This window comes from Varanus komodoensis, unplaced genomic scaffold (genome assembly GCF_004798865.1).
Source record: "Varanus komodoensis strain SLA01 unplaced genomic scaffold, ASM479886v1 scaffold22, whole genome shotgun sequence".
Lineage (NCBI taxonomy): Eukaryota > Metazoa > Chordata > Lepidosauria > Squamata > Varanidae > Varanus > Varanus komodoensis.
Window position 1 is genome coordinate 4,884,914 of NW_025335606.1, and position 22,496 is coordinate 4,907,409.

The window sequence follows — 22,496 nt, forward strand, 5'->3', positions numbered from 1 at the left end:
TGCTGGCCCCCATCTGGGTGGCTTCAAAGGGAGGGTTGACAAACGGATGGAAAAAGGCCCTCCATGCAGACCACTCTGGAGGTCTATCTGCTACCTCCTGTATCAGAGATGGCAAGACTACATAAACCAGCTGCTGGGGAACATAACTGGGGTGGGGTGCTCCTGCACTGACGGGCTACTTCTGGGGTTCCCATTTGTTCTTCGTGGGCCACTGTGGGAACAGGACGTTCAACGCAATGAGCCCTTGGCCCAATCCGGGGTGCTTACCGGGGTGCAAACACGGCAGTCCTTGTCCACTACCTGCTGGTTTTGTTGACTACAATTCCTTGGGAAATCACAAATGGGCAGACCCACATTTGGTGTGACCGTCACCCTTAAGACAAGGCTACCATTTGCATTTAGTTCCTCAGGACACAATATCTTATCATCCTGCTGCATTGGCATATCACATTATTTTTACCCACCGCAAAAAAGCATCTTAAATTTAGCAAGCGACTTCTCCCCGTCTTCTATTATCCTCCAAACTTAATGGCCCCTTCACATATTACTCTCATTACATTGCCGTTTTGCTCTGGATAAATTCGTCTGCAGATAATTTCACCATTGCACAATCTTGTTAGGGTCTTGTGTTTCATCCCCTGCGCATGCGCGCACACACACACACACGCACAAAGAGACTAGATACTATCTCATATTCTGGTCAGTCAGGGAGATGGGATGTTTGATCTCATGGAAGTCACCCCGACACTGGGCCAGGTTCATCTAGCTTTGACCACTGCGTGCCTTTAACATCCTTTGGACTGTACTTTCAAGCATTACCGAAACTTGGAGAGCATAGCCAGCCCGTGCTATTTTGCCCGGAAGATCGTATTTTGTTGCACCTGCAAATTCATTTCTAAAAAGTGGAAGAAGAAGCATCCCTTGCCAGCATGCGGCCAATTTGCTGCTTTAGCTGAAAATTAATTTTATGTCTGCTTGTATGCTGGGGGTGGAGGGGAAGGGAGTTGCTTCCTTCTTAACAAGGATTTCCAGTTGGGATGGGCTTACTTTCTCTCTCATCTTTTTACATGTTTTCAGGATTGCAACGCTTTTTCCCTGCTCCATGTAAGTGAATGACTACTTTGCTAATATGTATGCATGTATTTAATTATTTCTGTACCACCCCAAAGTCAAGTTTCTTTTGGCAGTTTACAACAATGCATAATAATGAAGCAATGCAATGCGATTATCATAAAAGCCGCAATAAATAGAGTTTAAATAACTAAAATATACAATACTACTGACCTGTAAAAGGAAAAACAAAGTCACTGGGGATGGATAACCCTCTCAAGCCCCTGGATATCTGAGCACATCTTTAAAAGCTTCAGCATAAAGGACCATCTTGAGCTGGTGCTGAAAAGATGACCAATTTGGTGCCAGGTGGGCCTCAGGGAGGAGGTTGTTCCAGAGATTGGGAGCCAACACAAAGAAAGCCTTCCCCACTGTGGCCACCCTCCAAGCCTCCCGTGGAGATGGCATTTGGAGGAAGGCCAATTCTGTAGGGTGAGGGACGGGAATATTATTTGGGAAAACAGAATGAGACACATTGCACATCTTGCTGTCCAGCAATCTGGTGTGAGAGTGGCGAAGTTCTGCTTTCAGGAGTTTCCTAATCAACCTAAATTCCTTTGAATTCTGTTGCCCCAGGCAGCTTGCCTCTCCTCTCTGTTGGACTGAATTGGCCCTGTCTACATGCTGGGAATAAAAACAGAAAGTCATGTACCAAGCGGTGACTTGCCAATCGGGCTCTTCGCCAGACTGTTAATTGGGCACAGAAGAGTGGCGAGATTTTCCCCATCACCTGGGGCTCCAGTGCTTCCTTCCCTAGCACTTGCTCTGCCAGAAATGCTCTGTGCTTCGAGGGTCCCATCTACGATGCAATATCAGACAGCCTCAGCCTTCCATCAGCTCACCTGAAAGGCCAGTCACTGCCCACCAAGTTCGATAAAACCCCAACCTCAGAGCTTGTTCTTCAGACAAAGAAATGTAGAATCACAGAGTTAGAAGAGGCCATTTAGGCTGCTGGATCCAACCCCCTGTTCCCTGCAGGAATCCAGTTTAAAGCATCCCTGGAAGGTGGCTGCCCCATCTGAGCTTCAGGACCTCCTGTGATGGTGATCCAACTGCACCCCCAAGCATGTGGCTCCATGGGTTGACCGCTTAGAACATGGTGCCTTGGTCATCTGAACTTGTTCCAGCTCATCTCCATCCTTCGTAAAGCAGGCATCCAGAACCGGACACAGTATTGGAGGTGAGGTCTAACCAGAGCAGAGTACAGTGAGATTGTTGCTTACCATGCTTTTGAAATTCTGCTTCTGCAGAATTAATGCACCTTATAAAGGCTCCCCCCATCTTTGCTGTGACATCACCCTGCTTGGTAGTCAACCACAAATCCAGGATCCTTTTCACATGGACTATTGCCAAGACAGGTATTCCCCCATCATAAACCTGAGTTTTTCTAAAATTTGTTTTTCCTAAATGGAAAACAACAACATTGCACTTGTCTCGTTAAACTGCATTCTGCTTTTCCACCCCATCTTCTAACCTATCATGATAATTTTGAATTCTGTTGCCGTCTTCTCGGGTATTAGCTATTCCATTCAAGTTTGCATCATCTGCAAATCCGATACACATTCTGACAAGGTGTACTCTTGTCGAATCCATGGTGCATTCCCATGCTTACCACATTTGTGTCATGTTGTCTACAGACTGAAAGCTTTATAACCTGATCTAGAATCTTCCCAGGTATTGAAGTCAGCCTGACTGGTCTATAATTCACTGGATGTTTTGATTAGTTTTGTTTCTTGTTTTGTCCTTACTAAGGACAAGGGACAGCATTTGTCCACCTCAAGCACTCCAATACTTCACCCATTCTTCAGGATACTCAAAGATAATAGGTACAAGTTCCAGGAGTCCATCTGCTAGCTTCTCCAACAACCTAGGATTTAGTTCATCTGGATCTGAGGACTTGAACTTACTCAAGGTGTTTAGATATTCCCTGATTATTTCTCTGCCAACTTCAGGCTGCACTGTGAAAGTTCCTGAACCCCACATGTCCTCTTGATTTTCGGATCATCACTAAGCTTTTTTGTACATCCACACTGACTTCTTCCATTGTTTTCCATGTTGTGCCTCATTAGGTCGATTTCCGATTGTCCCTTTGGTATCTCCTTTTTAGGAGTGGTCATCCCTCTCAAACAGCTCTTCCCTTTAGGATTTCCTCTCATGGAATACCACTTACCATTATCCTGGGCTTATGAGTTATTTAAGATCAGCTTTCCTGAAGTGCAAGGCACATGACTGACTAGACTCTGATTTGTTTTTCCTTAAAATCATACACACAAGCGTGACATGGCCGTCCCCACCTCCCAAAGTCCCTGCTAATCCCAGCTAATTCTTTTTCATTGGTCAACCTCAAGTCAACAATTGCTGATATTATTATTATTATTAGAACATTTCTATGCCGCCCCTTGCCGAAGCCTCGGGGCGGCTTACAACACAATAAGATACAATACAATACAAAATAACAATATAAAATTAAGATTAATAATATAAAATAAATAAATAAAATATAAACGATATAAAAGAAGTTATAAAAGTTATAAAAGAAAAGAAGAAAAGAAAAGGAAAGGAAAGAAGTCGCCCTGGCCAGATGAATAAGTGAATATTGTTAACAGTTAAAATGATGTTTAAATAAAAAGGTCTTCACCTGGCGCCGAAAAACAGGCGGACCTCTCTGGGTCCTTCCCGTATCATCCTGGGGTGAAAGCAATATGTTGTAAACACTGCAAGTTGGAATTGCCTTTAGAGACCACACCTGGCAAAGCTTGCTTCCCAACATGCGTCAGGGCAACATTCTTCATTGCCTCTGTTTCATGATCCCTGGTACTATCTGCAGTTTAGAAAGCTTGATTCACACATTCTCCTTGGTTGGGTGGTCAATAGTAGACTCCACCACAGTAGGACTTTTGTTCCTTTCCGCATTTAATTTCACCCAGATGCTTTCAAGACGGTCACCATGCCCATTCTCTTGAATTTCTGTGCAGATGTGCACATTTCTAACCTATAGTGCAATTCCTCTTCCCTTTCTTGAACCAGTTACAATTCCTTAGCTGCTGTGTTCCATTCATAGGAGTCATCCATCAAGTCTCACTCATACCTAATCACCCACAGATACCTTCTCGAATTGAGAGCTCAAGCTCATCCTGCTTATTTCCCATACTCCGAGCTCTAGTATAAAGGCACGGAAAGCCGTGAGCTTTATGCTCCAATGGTTGCTCTGAATTCTTATTAAGAGGGTTCAGAGGCTGCACTGCAACTGCTCTTCTGGTTCCTGCTGTAGTGCATGAGCCTTTATCTGTAGTGCTTCACAGAAGGCTTTCATCTCCATCCCCCACAGGATCCAGTGTAAAGGTCTCCTAATCAAACTCAGCACTGGTTAGCTAAAGTGATTCTTCCCAGTCTTTGTGAGATGCAGTCCATCTCCTGCAAGTAGCCCTTCAGCCAGAAGGTGTAATTCAAGGCCTCAGATGCCAAATCTCTCCCTGGGACACCATCTTCATAACCAATGTTTCACCTGAATCACTTCTCTTCCCCCTCTTTCCATGGACTGGAAGGATGGATGAGAAGACTGCTTGAGCTGCAGAGTCTTTGAGTTGCTTCCTAGAGCTTTGTGATCCAATACCATGGAGTCACAGCTGTGCTTGGCAGTATCATTCATTCCCACGTGGATAAGCTGTAGGGGATAACCCTCAGCAGGTTAGATGAACTTGGCCAGCTGTTTCATCACTCTTCCTGGAAGTCAACATACTTCTCCATGGAATGGGTCTGGCTGGCACATAGCCCCTTCAAGTTTGGGCTCAGGAAGTCACCTCCTGAAGGAAATGAATCCATCCCACCTGTCCCCAGGGCTACAGCATCTTCCTTCCTGTCCCATCTCTTGATTTTCCTCTGGAAGCACGAAGCCATTCTCTTTGGCAAGAGCCTCCAAGGGGTTCCAGTGGACCACAGTGACTTCTGCATCTCCTTCTCATGTGTGTCTCTGTCTTCTGTGTAGCCCTGTGTAGCCTCTTGCCCATCCCTTTGTCTCTGGTGAGAAACATTGCCCAAGCTCTTCTTCCCCAATTGCCCAGCTTTGAAGACATACGCAAATGTTTCTGGTTCCTCAAGTCCTTGCTTGGCTGCTCCAGAACAAATCTCATAATGGTCCTTCCCTCCAGTGACAGTTTCTCACTTGAGAGGGCCTGCATAGTGGTCTTGGGGAGGACCCCCTACTTGTTGATGGGTCTTGCCAGACAGTGGGCACCAACAGGGGAAGCACTCAAGTTCTGGGAAAGCCTCCATCCAAACCCCCATGATGCTCTTAGCGTGCTGTCTTTCTGGGATATGTTATGGAAATTAAAAAGACAATTCCAGACCAGTTAGGTTCTCATTTCATCAGAAGGATGGGGAAATAGAATCAAGAAGGGTACAAATTAACAGTAATGGAAGGCACATGGCTGGCTAATCGTCCAAGCATGGTTTCTACCTTCTCCTTCTGGGAAATGGTGAGGGGGGAGGGGAACAGATAAGGGCCTTTTGCAGGCCCTGAAGACCAGAGGCCTAAGGCTCTCGGGGCCTAATGAATTTTCATTTATAATTTTATTTATTAAAAAAATGTGAGTTACGGCAGCACTGAGGTTTCCTGCTGCCACAACCCTGAGCTATGCAACTGGGCCACTCAAGGGCTGCATCTTCATCTTGTCAGCTCAGTGAGTCATAGAGGGAGGCCAAAACACATGGGAGGCCCATCTTACCCCTAGGAGACACCTCTCCACCGTGCGTGTTTTCCCTCATTTCATGCAGGAGACTTGCCCATACAACTATTCCTTTTGGCTCGAGGCTCTACGATTCTGTAACTTTTTTTCTTAACGAAGAGGAAAGAAATGACTCCCTCACAGCCTGAGCTCCAAGATTTGAAAGCCAATTTCAACAGTACACATAACTTCCAAGATTAGATGCCCCCGAGCAAGAATAGTTCAGAAAGTTTGTTCTCACTCCACAGGAAATGTCTGAATTGTCCACGAACCTACGCAGTGAGTGCCTCGGAGTGAGTGATTGATGGAGTAAGCCCCTAAAACCTTTAAACAGCATAGAAAACAGGAATGTCTTTTCGATGGGTGAGGGAGGCTGGGAACTGTTTTGGAGAAAGGAATATATTGTAACTTCTGAAAATGGGGAGCTGGCAGAATCTTGTGCATCTTCATAAAGAAGACGCCTAGAGCTATGAAGTGCCTAGAGCTATGAAGTTTGTTTGGGGTTGGTATAGCCTGAGATATTTTGTTAGCTGAGCTGAAGGAAAAGATGGTCCCCCATGCCATGCACAGAAACCAACTGGGCAGGCAGTTGAATCGTTCTTCAAGACCCGCACTGCAGCTGCATCTTCCATTGCTAGCAAGCCAGCAGGCTAACTTGGGGGCAGGAGAGATGGCCTACCATTTTCACTTCCCGTACCTTGCTGCCATTTCCCAGCACCTGAAAACGGTCCGGATACTTCAATTGGTGCAAAATATTGCTGCCAGGCTGCTGACGGGGACTGGGCGTTATTCTCATATAACGCCAGTCCTCTACCAGCTTCACTAGCTCCCAGTTGAAGTCCGGGCCCCATTCAAGGTGCTGGTACTCACCTATAAAGCCCTAATCAGCTTGAGTCCTGGATACCTGAAGGAACTCCTCTTCCCCTGTATGCCCTCATGCCCCTTAAGATTGACAGGGGAAGCCTTACTCCGGGAACCCTCTTTGAGGGAGGTCTAGAGGGTATCCACTCAGGGGAGGGCCTTCTCTGTGGAGGCACCCAGACTATGGAACATGGAATCTGGATGGGGGACTTCAGTGTTGTGAACCACCCAGAGAGCTTTGGCTATGGGTGGTATAGAAATATAATAATAATAATAATAATAATAATAATAATAACAATAACAACAACATGCTCCCCAGAGCGGTCCACCTGGCGCCAACCCTCTACTCTTTTCAGCAACAGGTGAAGACCTTTTTATTTAACCTTCATTCTAACAACTAACACTATTTTATTAATGCTGCTAATTTGCATACAGTTGCATTTTTATTTTTTACTACTTTTATTAATTAAGAGAGGATATATTGTGGAATGTTTTTTATGTTATTTCTAATATTACATTGTTATGTATTTTGAAGTTTTATTCATGTAAGCCGTCCTGAGGCTCTTGCAAAGGACGGCATACAAATGCCTTAAATAAATACATAAATCTGCAGCCCGGTGTATTTAAAACCCCATCACTTTTAATTAAGTAGCAGCTTGTTGGGCAGGAATGGGCAACTGAGCTGCGTTGGAGCTTGTCAAGTTTCTCCAACATCAGTTCACAGCATTTCTTTCCTCACTTTGCACTCATGCTTATATTCAGTGTTTACATTGTGCAAATTTTTAAAAATTGAGCAAGCTGAGCGGTTATCAAGCATGAAAGTTGTGCCATGTTGTTGTTGTTTTTAATTCCCTTAGAACAAAGTATGTGCAAGTTTCCTCCAGAGACTAAAGTGTGGGTGATAAAAAACCTGGACAGTTTGACAAATCTGGGCTTTTGAGAAAGTGGTACATTTTTTTAGGAATGTGTTCTGTGAACATGAATGCAAGTTCAGGAATTTGCATTCATGTTTGCAGAAAATAGGCTCCCATTCATGTTCCCATCCGCTATTGCAAACAGATTTTTAAATAAAATGACATTCTTATGCATTCCCACTGGTTGGTGACAGGAAAAATAGTAAGGTGGGCCACCCAAGAGCACTCTTCCGAGATTTGGCGCTAACCCGATGGAATGCAAACCCCTTATAGGTCCATTTAAACCTTACATAGCCAAGGACATGGGACAAACCAAATGTCCAGCTTCTTGATCTCCGAGGCAGTTCATGAGTGTTACGTAGCAAAAGCAGGTGCAACGGAATAATTCTTGCTAGTTAAGGGACAGAAACTTCATTGTTTGTAGGATAGGTGACAAATTCACTTGCAAATGAAAAAGCCTTTCTTTTAAAAATGTGTTTTGAGAAAGGGGGTTTCCTTCAAAATGCAAAGCAGGAGTGCCAGGTTGCATGGATATCTGGAGTGTCACTCCCGAAATCCAAAAGGTTTTGATATGATAGAGATGCCTTAGGCACAGAACTTCCTTCATCTGGTCTCTAGGTTATCATTCTCTAAAAGGTGTGTATGAGTGATGTGATTACGTTAGGAACCTCCCGGAGTGTAAGGAATCTGGAATCCATACCCCTTGCTAGAGCAAGCATCACTCCTGAGATCGGTGCTTATTCAATGAAATGAGCAATTTAACTGATCCATTGGTGGCTTCCCAATAGTTGTGAAGTTTCCCCACCTTTAAGAGGCTAAAAGGCTCAGTTACTGCTACTGAAGTTGTTTCTGGCATTCTTTGAAAGTTATCTCCATCGCTTCTGCCTTTACCCATTCCTCTACCATGAGGCTGCAGTCCCTAAGAGCTTCCCCAGACTGGATGTTTGTTTCCTTAATTATTTAAAACATTTCTATACTGTTCCTGTTTAGTCTATGACTCTCAAGAGGGTTCACAATGTATTAAAAACTAAAAACATAATAAGCACTATCGTACACAATTCGGCGGTCAAAGATAAAACCAGTAAAATCACATTAATAAGAAAAGTATAAAAGCAGAGAAATGATCTAATAGAAATAGTTATAAAATTAATGGAGTCAAAGCAGAATTAACAAGGCAAATAGCCGCAGTGTCATATAAAATAAACCAAAATATTAAATGTTAACAATTAAAATATCGTGAAAAGAAAAAGAGTCAAAGCAGATTTAACAAGGCAAATAGCCACAGTGTCATATAAAATAGACAAACCAAAAATATTAAATGTTAACAATTAAAATATCGTGAAAGGAAAAAGAGTTTTGCCCAGTGCTGAAAGATGTATTGTGTCTCCAGGCACTCCTCTCTGGGGGCCAGTTCCACGACCAGGGTGCCACGGCCAAAACGGCCCTTCTCCAGGTAGACCGGAGGGCTGCAGGGCAGTGTGGATGTTGGGCTGCAAAGAGGTTCCTCAGCCCTGCTTTCAATGAAATCCTACATCAGTCCGGTGTGTTCCATGAAGGAAGGGTAAAGGCAGCAATGTTGCAGTGGGAAGGCGTGTACCACCCTAGTGCAAAGGGGAAGAAAGAGGAGGAACGGTTACTGGAAGGGAAGGCTGGGATGTGGCAGATGAAGGGGACCTGTGGAAGAAATCTGTTAGGACCACTGTGGGATGGGCAAATATTTTCACGATCCCCAGTGAACTCCGGTGCCATGTACCAGCACTGCTCCCCAGTATGTCCATGGATCTTCCATTGCTCCCTCTAGTGGTGGTGGGAAGTTAATGCACACCCTCTTCTCCGTGGGCTTTGTTACTTCAGGGAGGCCCTATGTCCTCTGCAGTGAAGAAGACAGAAGCTAAATGGACGGTCGCTAGTGGAGATGATGGATCGGTGCAGATATTCCCTGTCCAAATTAACTTCTCCAGTGAACCACCCGATGGGTCTTTGCACTGTCTTTTTCCTCCAAACCAACCAAATACCAGTTCTGTTTTGCACCCTGGTGCATTTCACCAAATCTAAGAAGTAAGCCAGGGGGTCAGTGGGTGGGTGATATAGGATCAGATGAGTCCCAACATGTACCATGTCAGCTAGGCTGGTTTTCTTAATCCTACTTTTATTAAATAGGATTTCAGAGAATATCTGGCAGGAAAGGAAAAAGACAGAGGCTATCATGCTTCCGTACAACAAGATAGCTGTGAGATATTCAATCACTCCTGGATTCTATCAGTACTTGCTCTTCCTCCACATGCTTTCCCAAATCACTTTCCTGCTCTTTGGGAAGGCAGGATTCGGGTGCAGGAGAGATATTATTATCGCAAACTGATATGGAACTGTGATCACTTTTCTTAGGTTCCACAACTGAGGAATAGGCATTTTATTTCAAGGTTCATGTGAAATAAGGACTCCAGGTTTGTATTGGTTTGCTCGTTTATTTATTTATTAAAAGCTTTTTTATACCCTCCTATCACAAAAGTCTCAGGATGGTACTATAATATGGGGCACAGCATCATCCATCTTCAGATAAAACCCAGTTAAAACAACAATTAAGGGAGCCACCACAGAGGAGTCCCTTCTCCAGGTAGCCACTCTTCTGATCTCCTTCAAAGAGGGCTCTCGAAGAAGAGCCTGCAGCCCAGATCTTAGGGGGTGGGCAGGCATGTATGGAAGGCTTTTAGTCCTTTCAAGCTCACCATCTAAAAGACATGACACAAAAGGGAAAGGGCTTTGATGGAAGAAGCAAAAGCAGAACCCAGGGACCACTTCTGTCTTTTAAAGTTCTTACAAGTGTTCCTTCTGGCAGGGAAGGGAGAAACAAGCCCCCTACCAGCTTTCTTGCTCTGGCTGATGCCCTTTGCTGTGATGTTTATCTTGGGAAGCCGTGGGTTCATTCTCCCAGGATCCTTATTAGGAAAGCTGCAGGAACTGTCAGGTGGAGCTGCCTGTTCTTTCCAGCAAGAAGAGATGGAGCAAACTCATTGAAGTTTTCCCTTCTCTGGCTAACACATTGGGAATGTCCCCCCACCCCACACACAACTCCCCCAGTGTCCTGACTCGGAGACAGGGACACAGATCCACATCCACAAACCCATGCTGGCGGTTCCCATCTCCATGAGAAGCAAGTCTTCTGTAAAGCCAGTGGACCTCAATTGCCCATTCAAGAGTGAGTCACCGCAAAATATGTTGTATTTCAATGGGAAAAAGACGCTTGCTGGGAAAACACTCCTGCAGCTCCAACTACTGTCCGGATTGCAATTAAGGGCCGATGGAACAGGGACTTCTGAGGAGAGTGTATGGGGAGGATGTACCAGCGCGCCTCCCGGTCCAAAAGTGCCAGCGCCATCTCTCTGCATGCCTTGCATCCCCCCAAAATGACCGCATCCTGAGATGCCCTTGGGAGGGATCTTAAGTACTTCCTGACAGTCAGGACCCCGAGGGTGTGGAATGGGCTTCCACAGGAGGTGGTTGAGGCCCCATCGGTGCGGGTGTTCAAGGATAGGCTGGACATGCACATGGTCGGCATGTTGTGAGCAAAGCCAACTGGAGCCGGGGGTCAGACTAGATGGCCCGGGAGACCCCTTCTGACTCGCTCTGCTTCAACTTTTCTATGAAATAATCCCAAGTTTCCATCTTGGGTTGCCAGAAAGACAAGAAGAGCAAAACAGGGCCATCCCCTCCACCACCTTGCAAGACCTGAGGAACATGTTTGTGCACTGTCATGACTCTGACAAATAGCCTCCCAGCAACAAGACAGGTTCTGCATGGCCTCTGGAGTTCCCTGCTTGCCTGCGCATTGCTGCGCATTCTCCCAATTAATTGCAGTGGTGCAGTCTCCATGCTGGCAGGGTCGTGAAGTACTAAGTAATACTGGCCAAACGCAGCAAAAAGACTTCTCTTTCATTCGCTCTTTCTCTTTCTCTCTCTCCCCCAACCCTTGATGCTCTCTCTATGTGTCTGTCCCCATAAGCAAGAACCTTAATAGATGATAAAGCACCCAGCTTCCCTTGCAGATCCGTTAGGGGAAAAGGCAAGACAAGTCAACATGCCTCAAATGCAACCATTGCTTTCCTTCACACTTTCTCTCCTTTGCATTCCAACCTTTGCTGATTTTTTCCTTCACTAGCAACAGCCTTCCCAATTCCAGTCATCTTCATCATCTGGGTCATTGTCGCACATAACATTAAGGAGAAGTAGCTGGATCCCTCCACCAAGCCCATGGGAGCATTGCTGAAAAGGTCCCTTGAGTTTTAGGATGGATTTTTGCATTGGCTGCTGACCCTCCATCTTCCAGCTTGCTTTTGCATCCAAATTCACTTCTGAAGTGTTGCCTTTCCAGCATTTGTGGCTCAGGCCTCATAGCTGGGCCATTTTTAGCATTCTTAGCATGCATCTTTTTCCTCCTGCTGCTTTGCACAAAAAAGAAGGAGAAAAACAAACATGGGAGAGAGATCGTTCGGGCAGCCAAATGATTTTTTCAGGAGACCCATTGCCAAGAATGGGCTTGTTTATTTCCCTTGCAGCTATTTCCCTCCCGTATCTGCACCCCCTTCTTCCAGCAGAACAAGCTCCCCTGTCTTTAGACTAGCAAGTTTTGTTTTTCTTGCAATCATCTTGGCTTCCTCAGATCCAGGACTCTGGGACAGCCTCCTAGTCTCTGTTTCCCAAGGCCTACCAGACCTAAGACAGGGAAGTTTTGGTCTTTGCTTTCTTGGCCCCCATGGGGTTCTGCCCCTCAGAGCTGCAGGAAAAAAGAATGACAGGGTTATGATATTTTTCCAAAACATGAAGCTTTCCACACACATTTTTCTAACATAGGCATGCTGCTGAAGGTGTCTTTTGGGAGATTCCTGAAAATCCCATTGCAAACTTAGAAAGGGATGGACTTTCACTGCAGAGTCTCAGTCCACCCTCCAGACGGTGTGACCTGGACCCTCCCTGATCCAAAACAACCTGATATTAATTTCTCACACATCCCTAATTGGCTTGGACAGTTTTCTCCTCTGTTCTGCTTTTCCCAATAGTCACTTGACCCTCACTTGACCCGCATGGGCTCCTGCTTTTAACCTGAGCCCTTACAGACCATCACAACGTCCGTGCAGCCCTCGAAGGATATGAAGCAGCATTTTTCTGGCCATATAACCACAGGGATTTCAAAATGTACTGTTAGTTGTTAAAAACTAACAATACGGAATGGGCTGTCAGGGCATGGATATCTCCTGTTAACTCCTCTTTTATCCTAGGCAGCAATGTCAGTTCTTGGAGTGATGAAATAAGAAAATCAACCATGCTAATTGTTATATTCCCAGAAACAATTGGCCCAATTGAAGTAGGCATGCTCTATGAAGCTCATGCTGCCTCCAGAAGTGCCCATGCTCCATTTCCTTGCGCATGCGTCATCGTAAGCCTTGATAGAAGTGCCACATCACCCCCTGGAATGGTGAGAAGTTCCACGGGGAAAGTTGCAGAGCTCCGTGTCCTTTGGATGAGTGACAAAATATCCTGCAACTCACCGACCTAAACATGTTTACTCGGAGGTAAACCCAACAGCTCCATCCAGTGAGGTGCGATCCTTAACAGGCTTGCTCAGGGTTCCAGGCATAAGAGATCTCCAGAATATTTGTATAATTTACAGGTATGCAAGTGAAGCACAAAGCTTACTCTAGCATTGGGCAGAGAGCGAGAGTGAGTGAGTGAGTGAGTGAGTAAGTGTGTGTGTGTGTGTGTGTGAGAGAGAGAGAGAGAGAGAGAGAGAGAGAGAGAGAGAGAGAGAGAGAGTGAGAGAGAGAGAGAGCTCGTGTGGCTGATGCTAGGAGGCAGAGCACAGTGGAAACCTTTTAAAAATTGATTTCATATGCCACCCCTCCAACCAAAGCAGCCCCATGTTGTACACAACACATAAAGAGGTTTCATCATACATAATAATTAATGCCTCCAACCACCTAATTAAAACAGCAAGACAATGCAATGTGCAGCATCTCCTGTGACGTCCCAGGACCAGATTTCAGGCCAAGAGCCTAGGCAGACACGCACGCCCACAGCCTTCTTTCCCATCAGGACTCCACAGAGGCCTTCTCTTCCTCTCCGCTTTATCATCCGAACAACCCTATGAAGTCAGTCAGGCTGGGAGGCCATGGCGGGCCTGAAGTCACCCCGTGAGCCAGCAGCGCAGAATCCTGTGCCGATGGCCAGCGCAGAAGGAACCATTCGCTTGCCCTTTGCCTCCAGTGGACAATCATTTGGGGCAGTCAGCACGGCTTCCAATCCCGCACGGACATCCCAGAAAAGCGGGTGAGCAAGCAGGGAAGCAAGTAGGGCATCCCGAGGCTGTTCCTCCTCCAGGAAAACTTGTGCCCCAAAAGTTTCTCCAACAGGCTCTCAGTTCACGTTGCAAACATCCTCCAACTCCAACTCTGGAAGTGTTGTCGGTGCAGGCTCTAGGGCTTATCTGGAAGTCTGGGCGGTGGCACGAGCGTCCTCTGAGGAGCTGAGGATCCAGGACAGTGTGACAGCACAGGGAACAGGAGGCCCAGAAAGCTGAGGCAGGCCATGGAGGCAAACGCCAGCACCCCGAGACTTATTTGGCCAGGTCAATAGCAAGGTCAAGGGAAGGACAGATTTGCTGCTTTGGGAAGCTGGTGAATTATCAACAGGTGGCAGAGAGACAGAGAACTGCACAAGTCATATTTTATTTATTTATTTATTTAAAACATTTCTATGCCGCCCCATTCGCAAAGAGCCTCGGGGCGGCTTACAAAACAAACTATATTCACAATTAAATTTTAAACCCGGAGACATCTCTGCATGATATAAAACCCCATAAATAAATAATCAACAGTTAACAATTAAAATAACTTTTAATTTTATTTTAAAATTATTTAAAATTTTTTTAAAAAGTTAAAAGTTTTAAGTTTTTAAAAAAGTTAAAATAACTTTGAATTTTGCCAGAGTCTTCTCCCACAATGGGATTTGTTTTCAGACCAGGAACAAGGAGAGCTCCCTGAAGGAGTCATTTGCCTCCCAGGATATGCTCAGAAATAATGTTGCTGGTTTAAGTGAGTTGGAGGCCCAAGAGCCAGAAGGCTTCTATCCCTGGATACTGAAGGACCTTGCAGACATTCTTTCAGGCCCTGGGTATGTCAGTGCTGATCACTCCTGGAGAAGATTGGAGATGCACAAATGTTGACCCAATCTTCAAGATGGTAGACCCAGTAAATGATGGGCCAGCCAAAGGCAAACTTCTCAGAGAGTAGCCAGTCTGTGAATAATATGCTGATGGCTAGGAGTCAGCCAGGGTTTGCCAGGAATAAAGACTGGACAGATTCCTGGAAGAGAAGGCCCTCCCAGGCTGCTGGTCCTCATGGCTCTAAGCTTCCTCCAATAGTTGAAACACTGTGCCTACATACACCAGTTCCTGGGCAGCATGGATGAGCAGCTGCTGTCCTGCTTGTGGGAAACCTCTCAGGAATCGTTGAAAGAACAGTGCATAAAGCCGGGAGAAACTAAGCTCAGGGAGAGATCTGAGAGCCGAATCCAAATACCCACCTCTGGTTGTATCAACCTGCTCACACCTGAAGATCAGCAAGAGAGGTGCATCTCACCCGCCCAACCTCAGAGGGCAGGTACATGGGCAGGTGTGAGACAGACAGAATTTCCTGCGGCACCTTGGCTCTGCAATGAGTTGCATTTGGAGGAGCATCAAGGCCTGAAGCCTGACTTCTTTCCTCTGGCCTTCCCCTGACATTTTTTTCCCTGGGTTCGGGCTGCAACTATGCCATAGCTTTTTAATCATTTTATTGCTGACCACTGTTGCTTTGTCGAAGTTTGCTGCCTTATTCTCATATCATTTTTAATTTTATGAGTTTTACTGTGTTGACCCGCCATGGGAGCGTTTCTGCCCTGAGAGGTAGCCCAGAAATATTTCAAATTAATAAATGAAACTGGGGCGGACTTATTCTGGGGGCAGGACTAGAAGCCCTGCGTAGGAATAGCGGGGATGAGGATTTCTGTTGGGAGAAGTTTCCCAAAGAGCTGTTTAGCTCGCTTTGGGAGGCGGTGGCTTCTTCAGATGTCTAAGCTGCACTCTGCAGAACCTTCATTGGACAAAGGGTGGGGCTATAGGATCACTGAGGTCCTTATGCTCTGATTTCAGAAGCTGGACAGAGATTCCCAACTCTCCAAAGAACACTGCCACTATTTTCTCCATTGATGAAAAGCCAACCTGGACTTGCAGCAAGCCATCAACCCAGCCAATAGCCACCTGGAATTCACAATGCTGTGCGCATACTCCAGTCCGCACATAGTTTTCACCTTCTTAAAGCCTAACATTCCTAGGCAATGAGCAATTCAACAATTTTGGAGAGGACTCCCACTCTTAAACCTGCTGGTCCATTCAAGGCTGCTTCCATCACTGGAATGCACATTCTAATAATTCCTGGGGAAAGAAAGGAGGAGGATTAAAAGTAGATTTCTTCCCAAGGAAATGAGGTTAGAGAGGGGGCCCAATGGTGGTGCTTGTACCACAGAAAAAGGGTCTGAATTTTTTTTAAAAAACCAAGTCCTGTGAGAGATAAATAAGATTCCTAAATCCATGGCATTGTGATAGACCAGAAATAATTCGGAAGATCTGAAGAGGGAGAAACACAAAGAGACGTAAAGGTGAGGAGTACAGATAAGCACGATTCATAAATTGAAAGCTGATATTCCATCCCTCCCCACCCCAATCATCTATGGAATAATGCATGCATCAAGTTAACAAGCACTTCTTCAAGGGCACTGGAGGAGCAGCGTACATTCGATTTTGAAAATAGAAGAGCCAAAGAAGAACGCAGCCAAAATGCCGAGGGTAATAATATTTTATTTCTGTAGTAATTGCCATGCATTGAACCTCGAGTTGACTCTGAAGATGTGTTCTCGGAAAGAGGAACAAAAGAATAAATAGAGGTAATCTGCAGAAACGGCTTGGCAAGGAATTTACTCATTACTGAGGGAGAAGAAGGGCAAAAAGAGAAGACGGAGTCAAGGTCTTGTCATCTCAGGGCAGAGCATTAGGGGACTGTGTGAGTGGAGCTCAGGAGGACCCAGGCCGGACTCCTAATGAGCAGATGACGCTTAATGGCAATGCTGCAGATTCAGTTGAAGAGACGTATTATTTGTTCGAAGCGTTCTTTGAGAGGAAGAGGGTGTGCGCACATGTTTTTGGCTAAGCAATTCAATAAAGAAATGCTTCAGGAGTGCCCTCGCGGAAGGCTACTTTTCCTGACAGTGAATCGGAGCTGAATCCAACTGTCGGGGAGAGACAGATGTTTGATTAGGCTGTTTGAGAACACCTGATTGGGACCCCCACCAGCCAGTTCTGGTTCTCAAGGCAGAGAACATTATCTATTTTATTTATTTATTTATTTGGGATATTTCTAATTCATCCAATCACTACATGTCTCTGGACGGCTTACACCAATGAACAATAAATAGAACAATGTAAAACATCGTATTAATAGCCCAAACAATAATAATATTAATAACACTAATAGCCCACAATTGGTATTTAAAAACACAGTTAAATTTTTTAAACTTTAAAATACTGAGTGAATAAAAAGGTCTTGACCTGGTGCCAAAATTATATAATGTCGGTGCCAGACAGACCTCTCTGGGGAGCGCATTCCATAGCCGGGTCGCCACCACAGAGAAAGCCCTCCTCTGGGTGTTCTGCCTCCTAATCTCCTTCCAGGAGGGTTCCCAGAGCGGGGCCTCTGCTGCAGATCTTAAGGGGTGGGAGGGCATGTAGCAGAAGAGATGGGAAGGGATTACCCAGGGCACAAGACTGAGCAGTGGTCCCTAGTGGTCAGCTCCAGCCTGCTGCCATTTTGGATGGAAGTCAGGCTCTCCTCCTTCCCCTGTATTTCTCTGAAGGGTGTCAGTGATCTGCCTAGAATCACTGAGGCTGAGCTACCATGTTCACCCCACCCCAGTCATTGGCTTTTTCCACTGGGCATGATGGGAACTGTAGTTCAATCCCCGTGATTACAGGCAAAGATGAAGAACATGCTGGGAGAGGAAGGCAGTGGTAGATGATTCAAGGCGACTTCAAGGCGTTCAAGGCATTCAGGGTGGATTGTTCATGGAGAGTTGGGGCAGGCAACTTGGTCAGGGTGGGCTCCTCTTGCACCCAAATGCTTCTCGCAGAACTGGTGTGCGTCTACGTGCGGGCAAGTCTCTTGGGCAAATATGGGCTTCTGCTTCTTTAACCCCAGCCCAACACTTCCTTGTACCGTTCCCTGTTTGTGGCATTGCCAGCATAACTTCCCTCTTTCTCAGCCATTAAAATGGCAGTCGTATTTCTCACTTGCCCTCTGATCATCCTGTTAGATCTCCTACCAATTTATTTTGCCTCTCGCTTCTCCTCACTTTCCGGATTTAATTCCAAGTAATCTTTTCCTTCTTCTTCCAGGCTTAAGCTACCAGCACATAACGGCATGCCTCCAATTCATCCTTCTTATTATGCATGCTCCTTGCATTTGGGCCCATTCTTTTTAACTTTGAAACCAACACATGGTCCATTACTTTCGCCTTCCCCATGCCAGACACGTTCAAATTATTTCCTTTCCAGATAGGTCTGCATATTGCCCTGATAATAAAGTAATCTGCAGAAATGGAGACTGGAATTTTACCTGACTCTAAATGCCAGCGGTATGAATGTAGACGAAAATATCAGGCTATTGCAGCTGCCGGCTTCTTCGCAATGATCCTTTCTAACCCCAAATGGTGGAGCTGGCTTGAAAAATATGTTGTGCATATATAGTAGGTACTTCTTCCCTCTCTCTCTCCTTCAACATCCTTCCCTGTTAAGGTACAAGCAGCTGCAATGAATTCCTTGACAGACCAAACACCCAAAAGATTCAGGATGATTAATACATAGAGAGCAAAGGTCTAAGAGATATTTCAGAATATGTCTAACTTTGAGCTGTAAACTAGCTGGAATGAACACTTGCAAATACTTGGAATGCTTGGACCAGAATTTTTATTTATTTATTTATTTATTTAGGAGATTTCTATGCCTCCCCATTCTCCGAAGCCTCGAGGCGACTCACAACCATAAATAAACTTCAAGATGGAATAATATAAATTAACAATATAAATTCAGTCGCCCTGGCCAAAGAATATAATGAATAAATAATATTAACAATTAAAATAACATTTGAATAAAAAGGTCTTCGCCTGGCGCCGAAAAACAAATAACGAATTTTCCGTTTCAAAATGTGAAATTCCAAACGTTTCAACATTTGGGCACTTTACTCTGGTTGGAAGAATTTGATCGTGTGGGTGGAGATGCGAGCGCAAAAGCTTCGCTTCTGCAGATGTTTAGGTCATGGCACAGACGATAGGCCATTAGGAGCAGGGCTAGTGAGTGTGCCAACCCTTCCTGCTCACGCACTTGGGAAATCCCTGAGCCCTCAGAGTGGGGAATGAGAGTGTACAGAGCACACTATCCAGGTAGCACCTGAGCCCGTCCTACACCAAAGCTGCAAGGAAGAGTGGAACTTGGCAGAAATTTGGTGGTAGAGGAAGAAGGCCTGGGACACTGGAAATTGTTCTGCTTCTGACCTGCATACACTCACATGTAGGCCAGACCCATCTTTTGTGTACCTCCTCAGAGGCTGTTCCCTTCCTGAAGGAAGTGTCTGCATCATATGAGCCTTGAAGCCCCACACACGACAGGGGATGCACAGACCCTGGTGGCCATTTCTTTAGGACATGGCAGAGGGTGGTGGAGAAAAGTTCCCTAAGACAAAACTGACTACCTAACTGGAAACCCACAAGGACCCCAAGCATGAATCCAGTGGATACAAGATCACTTTGCTCCGCCTAGTCATGAAAGGCTGTTCTATACAAAACTACAAAAGGACAAATTGCAGATGATATGGAAATACGCTGTACTTGGATTGAAAGAGCTCAACGCCATCACTGTCCTAAGTCTACTTTATGATGTGCGATGACCATCTGTATTTTAAAACTTTTTGATTAATTGGCATCCTCCTCCTCTTGATGGGCAATACAATATGCTACATAATATACATGCAGTATTTCATTTTAACTTCTGTGGTCGTATTAAAGTAGCTATATTTGGTCATTATAGGCAATGACATTTGCAAACAATCCTCTGTTTTAAGAAATGTCTTCTGCTTTCTTCTTTTGTGCCTTTCCACTTTCGGTGTCATGAAGCTCTTGTAAAACAGATCGTATGTGGTAGCACACTGAAATAAAGCTGCTAAAACACCTTCCCGGAAAAAAGAAAGAAAAGAAATCAGCTTTTACAACCAGTCTTGTGTTTCGATGTTTACACTGTTCGAATAGTATTTTGAAAGATGAATGTAATTGGAATAATAGGAGCATTTGCTTTGCCCAGAGACGCAAGATTCTCTTTGCGCAGTGTTTCACCAGGACACCAAATAACATTTTCCAGCAGCAGAATAATGTGCTGAAAGAAACTTGATGCCATCATCTCTGTACAAATGGGTAAATAACTATACAAGAACATAGGAGGGTGTGACAGAGTATCTTCTGTGATCATCGGAAGGGATCGTTTGGCTCTTTCATGCATATAACACCCTCCATAGCACAATGGAATAGATTTATGGATGGTGCTTTACTCATCCATCTAGGAAAGCACTGATTACACCAGGGATGGTAAATATGGATTTCCAGATGTTTTCTTCCTCTCCCATCAGTCCCGGCCAATAGAGCCAATGGTCAGGCATAGTAGGAAGAGCAAGGCTGTCAAACTTCTTCCAGCTCAAGGAAGATATTTCAGGTAGCACTTTCCGGTGTCAGGTCAGGCCAGAGCAAAAGTCAAGAGCTAAGGTTTTCAGAATTGGGAAAGACTGTCAGCTTCTATTCTTCATATATGAATTTAAGGATTCCAGACACGGTGGTGGGAAGTGCCATGAGAACTTCTCAGCAGGCAGTCCTGGCTTGGGAACAGATTCTGAGGGATCAGTTACTGAGGGAAACTGTGGTCTGGCCCACAGTGGATGATTTGCAAATAATGCTCAGCCAAGTGCCATGTTGGAGTGGCCGAAGGTAGATCGACACTTGCTTGGCTCATGTCGCTTTGCACAAAGACGGCACAAGCTCTTTGTGATGAGTTTCTTGATGTTTAATAAATGACTGTGATCCACAGCATGTGTGTTTAATCCACATGTCTAAATTGTGTGTTTCAGTGGCCAGTGAATGGGAAAACCCAATCTTGTGGAGGAAAAACCAAAAGCAAAAGAGTTCAGGCCAGGTAGTTCATGTCAGCCTAATCTCATGATCCACTTGGAAGGAGAAGGAATGTACAAAGGGCTCCAAGGTGAACACAGTCTTTTATAGAATAAAAATTTATAGAGTATAGCAATTTTAATCCAAAAGTTCCAAGTCTTGGCTGGTCGATCCTTCTGGATTAGTTTGAGCTGAAGTATAACAAGGACCTGGAACATATTATCAGACTAACAAAATGTTTGCTGTTTTCTTGCTACAATTATGGCTGACACAGCCTTGCTCCAACATTGGTAATTCGCATGGGTAAGAGGCACATGTTCGCACAGTTCCATGACTGGCCCACTCCAGTCATGGACTGGGGCAAGGACTGGAGTGGGTAGACACCAACTTCAGCTGGTACGCCAGAGCTCTGCCCAGATTCTAATCCAGAACCTAAGTTCTAATCCAGAACCTAAGTTCCAGATCTAAGTTCTAAGCAACTGGAAGTGCAGGACTCCTTAAAGGAATATTTGTCACATAGGCTTGTTGTAAAAGAGAAAGTGTAAGATTACATTTTCTCTATGCATTAGGTCACTAGGTTCATCAATTACAGATATAGATCCATATTATGATTGCGGTCCTTGATGGTAGTCATGGATTCTTCTTTTTCATGAATAAGAAACCTTGCAAACTGCAAATGTGGTACCAGTTCTTGCAGCTGAAATGTCTACGTGCAAAACTTCTGTAATGCACTTGACCATGAACCAATAAACACAGACTTCCTTTCTTCTATTTACGTTTTCCTAGCCATGATTTTCCCACCATTCTGGGCACCGCAGTATGAACTCTACTGAGATGCCTTTTGAAGAAAATACCACCCTAGATCTACTGGTTTCTGCTGCTTCGAGGGCCTGCCTAGAATGACAGAATCACAGAACAGTAGATCTGGAAGGGACCAAGAGAGGTCATCAGGTCCAACCTCTGCTCAGTGCAGGACTCCCAGTTAAGCCATTCCTCTCAGATGACTGTCCAGGAGCATCTTGAACACCCCCATTGTGGGAGAACCCACAACATACCTCGGTCACTGGCTCCATTGTCGTCCTGCCCTCAAAGTTGGGAAATTTTCCCTGAAGTTCAGCCAGAGCCTGGTTTCTTGTCACTGTTATTCCATGTCCTGCACTCAGGATGATTGAGAAGAGATCCTGGCCCTCCTCTGTAGGACAACCTTTCAGGTACTTGAAGAGTGCGATCACATCTCTCCTCAATAATTTGGTGTCCCCTCTCTAAGCTTGGAGTGCCTCCTCCTACCCTCATGACCATCCTTGTTCATGACTCTGAGGTCGTAAGAGTGAGGAGAGAAGATGCGCTCCACCAGGATCCACATCTACACACCTTCCTCCTCTCATGCTCCGTGGGACCACACTCAGAAGTCTGGACGTGTTTTGCGGGTGACAGAGCAGAGGCAGCCTTTGCACTGGAACTACCTCTGCCATGCAAAGATCTCCACAGCTCTCCAAATTTGGAAGGTTCTGGGCAACCCGCAGTGGCGCCCCAATTGTGGAATTCGCTTCCCAGAGAGTTTCGCCTGGCGCTGTCACTTTATTCTTTTCGGTGCCAGGCC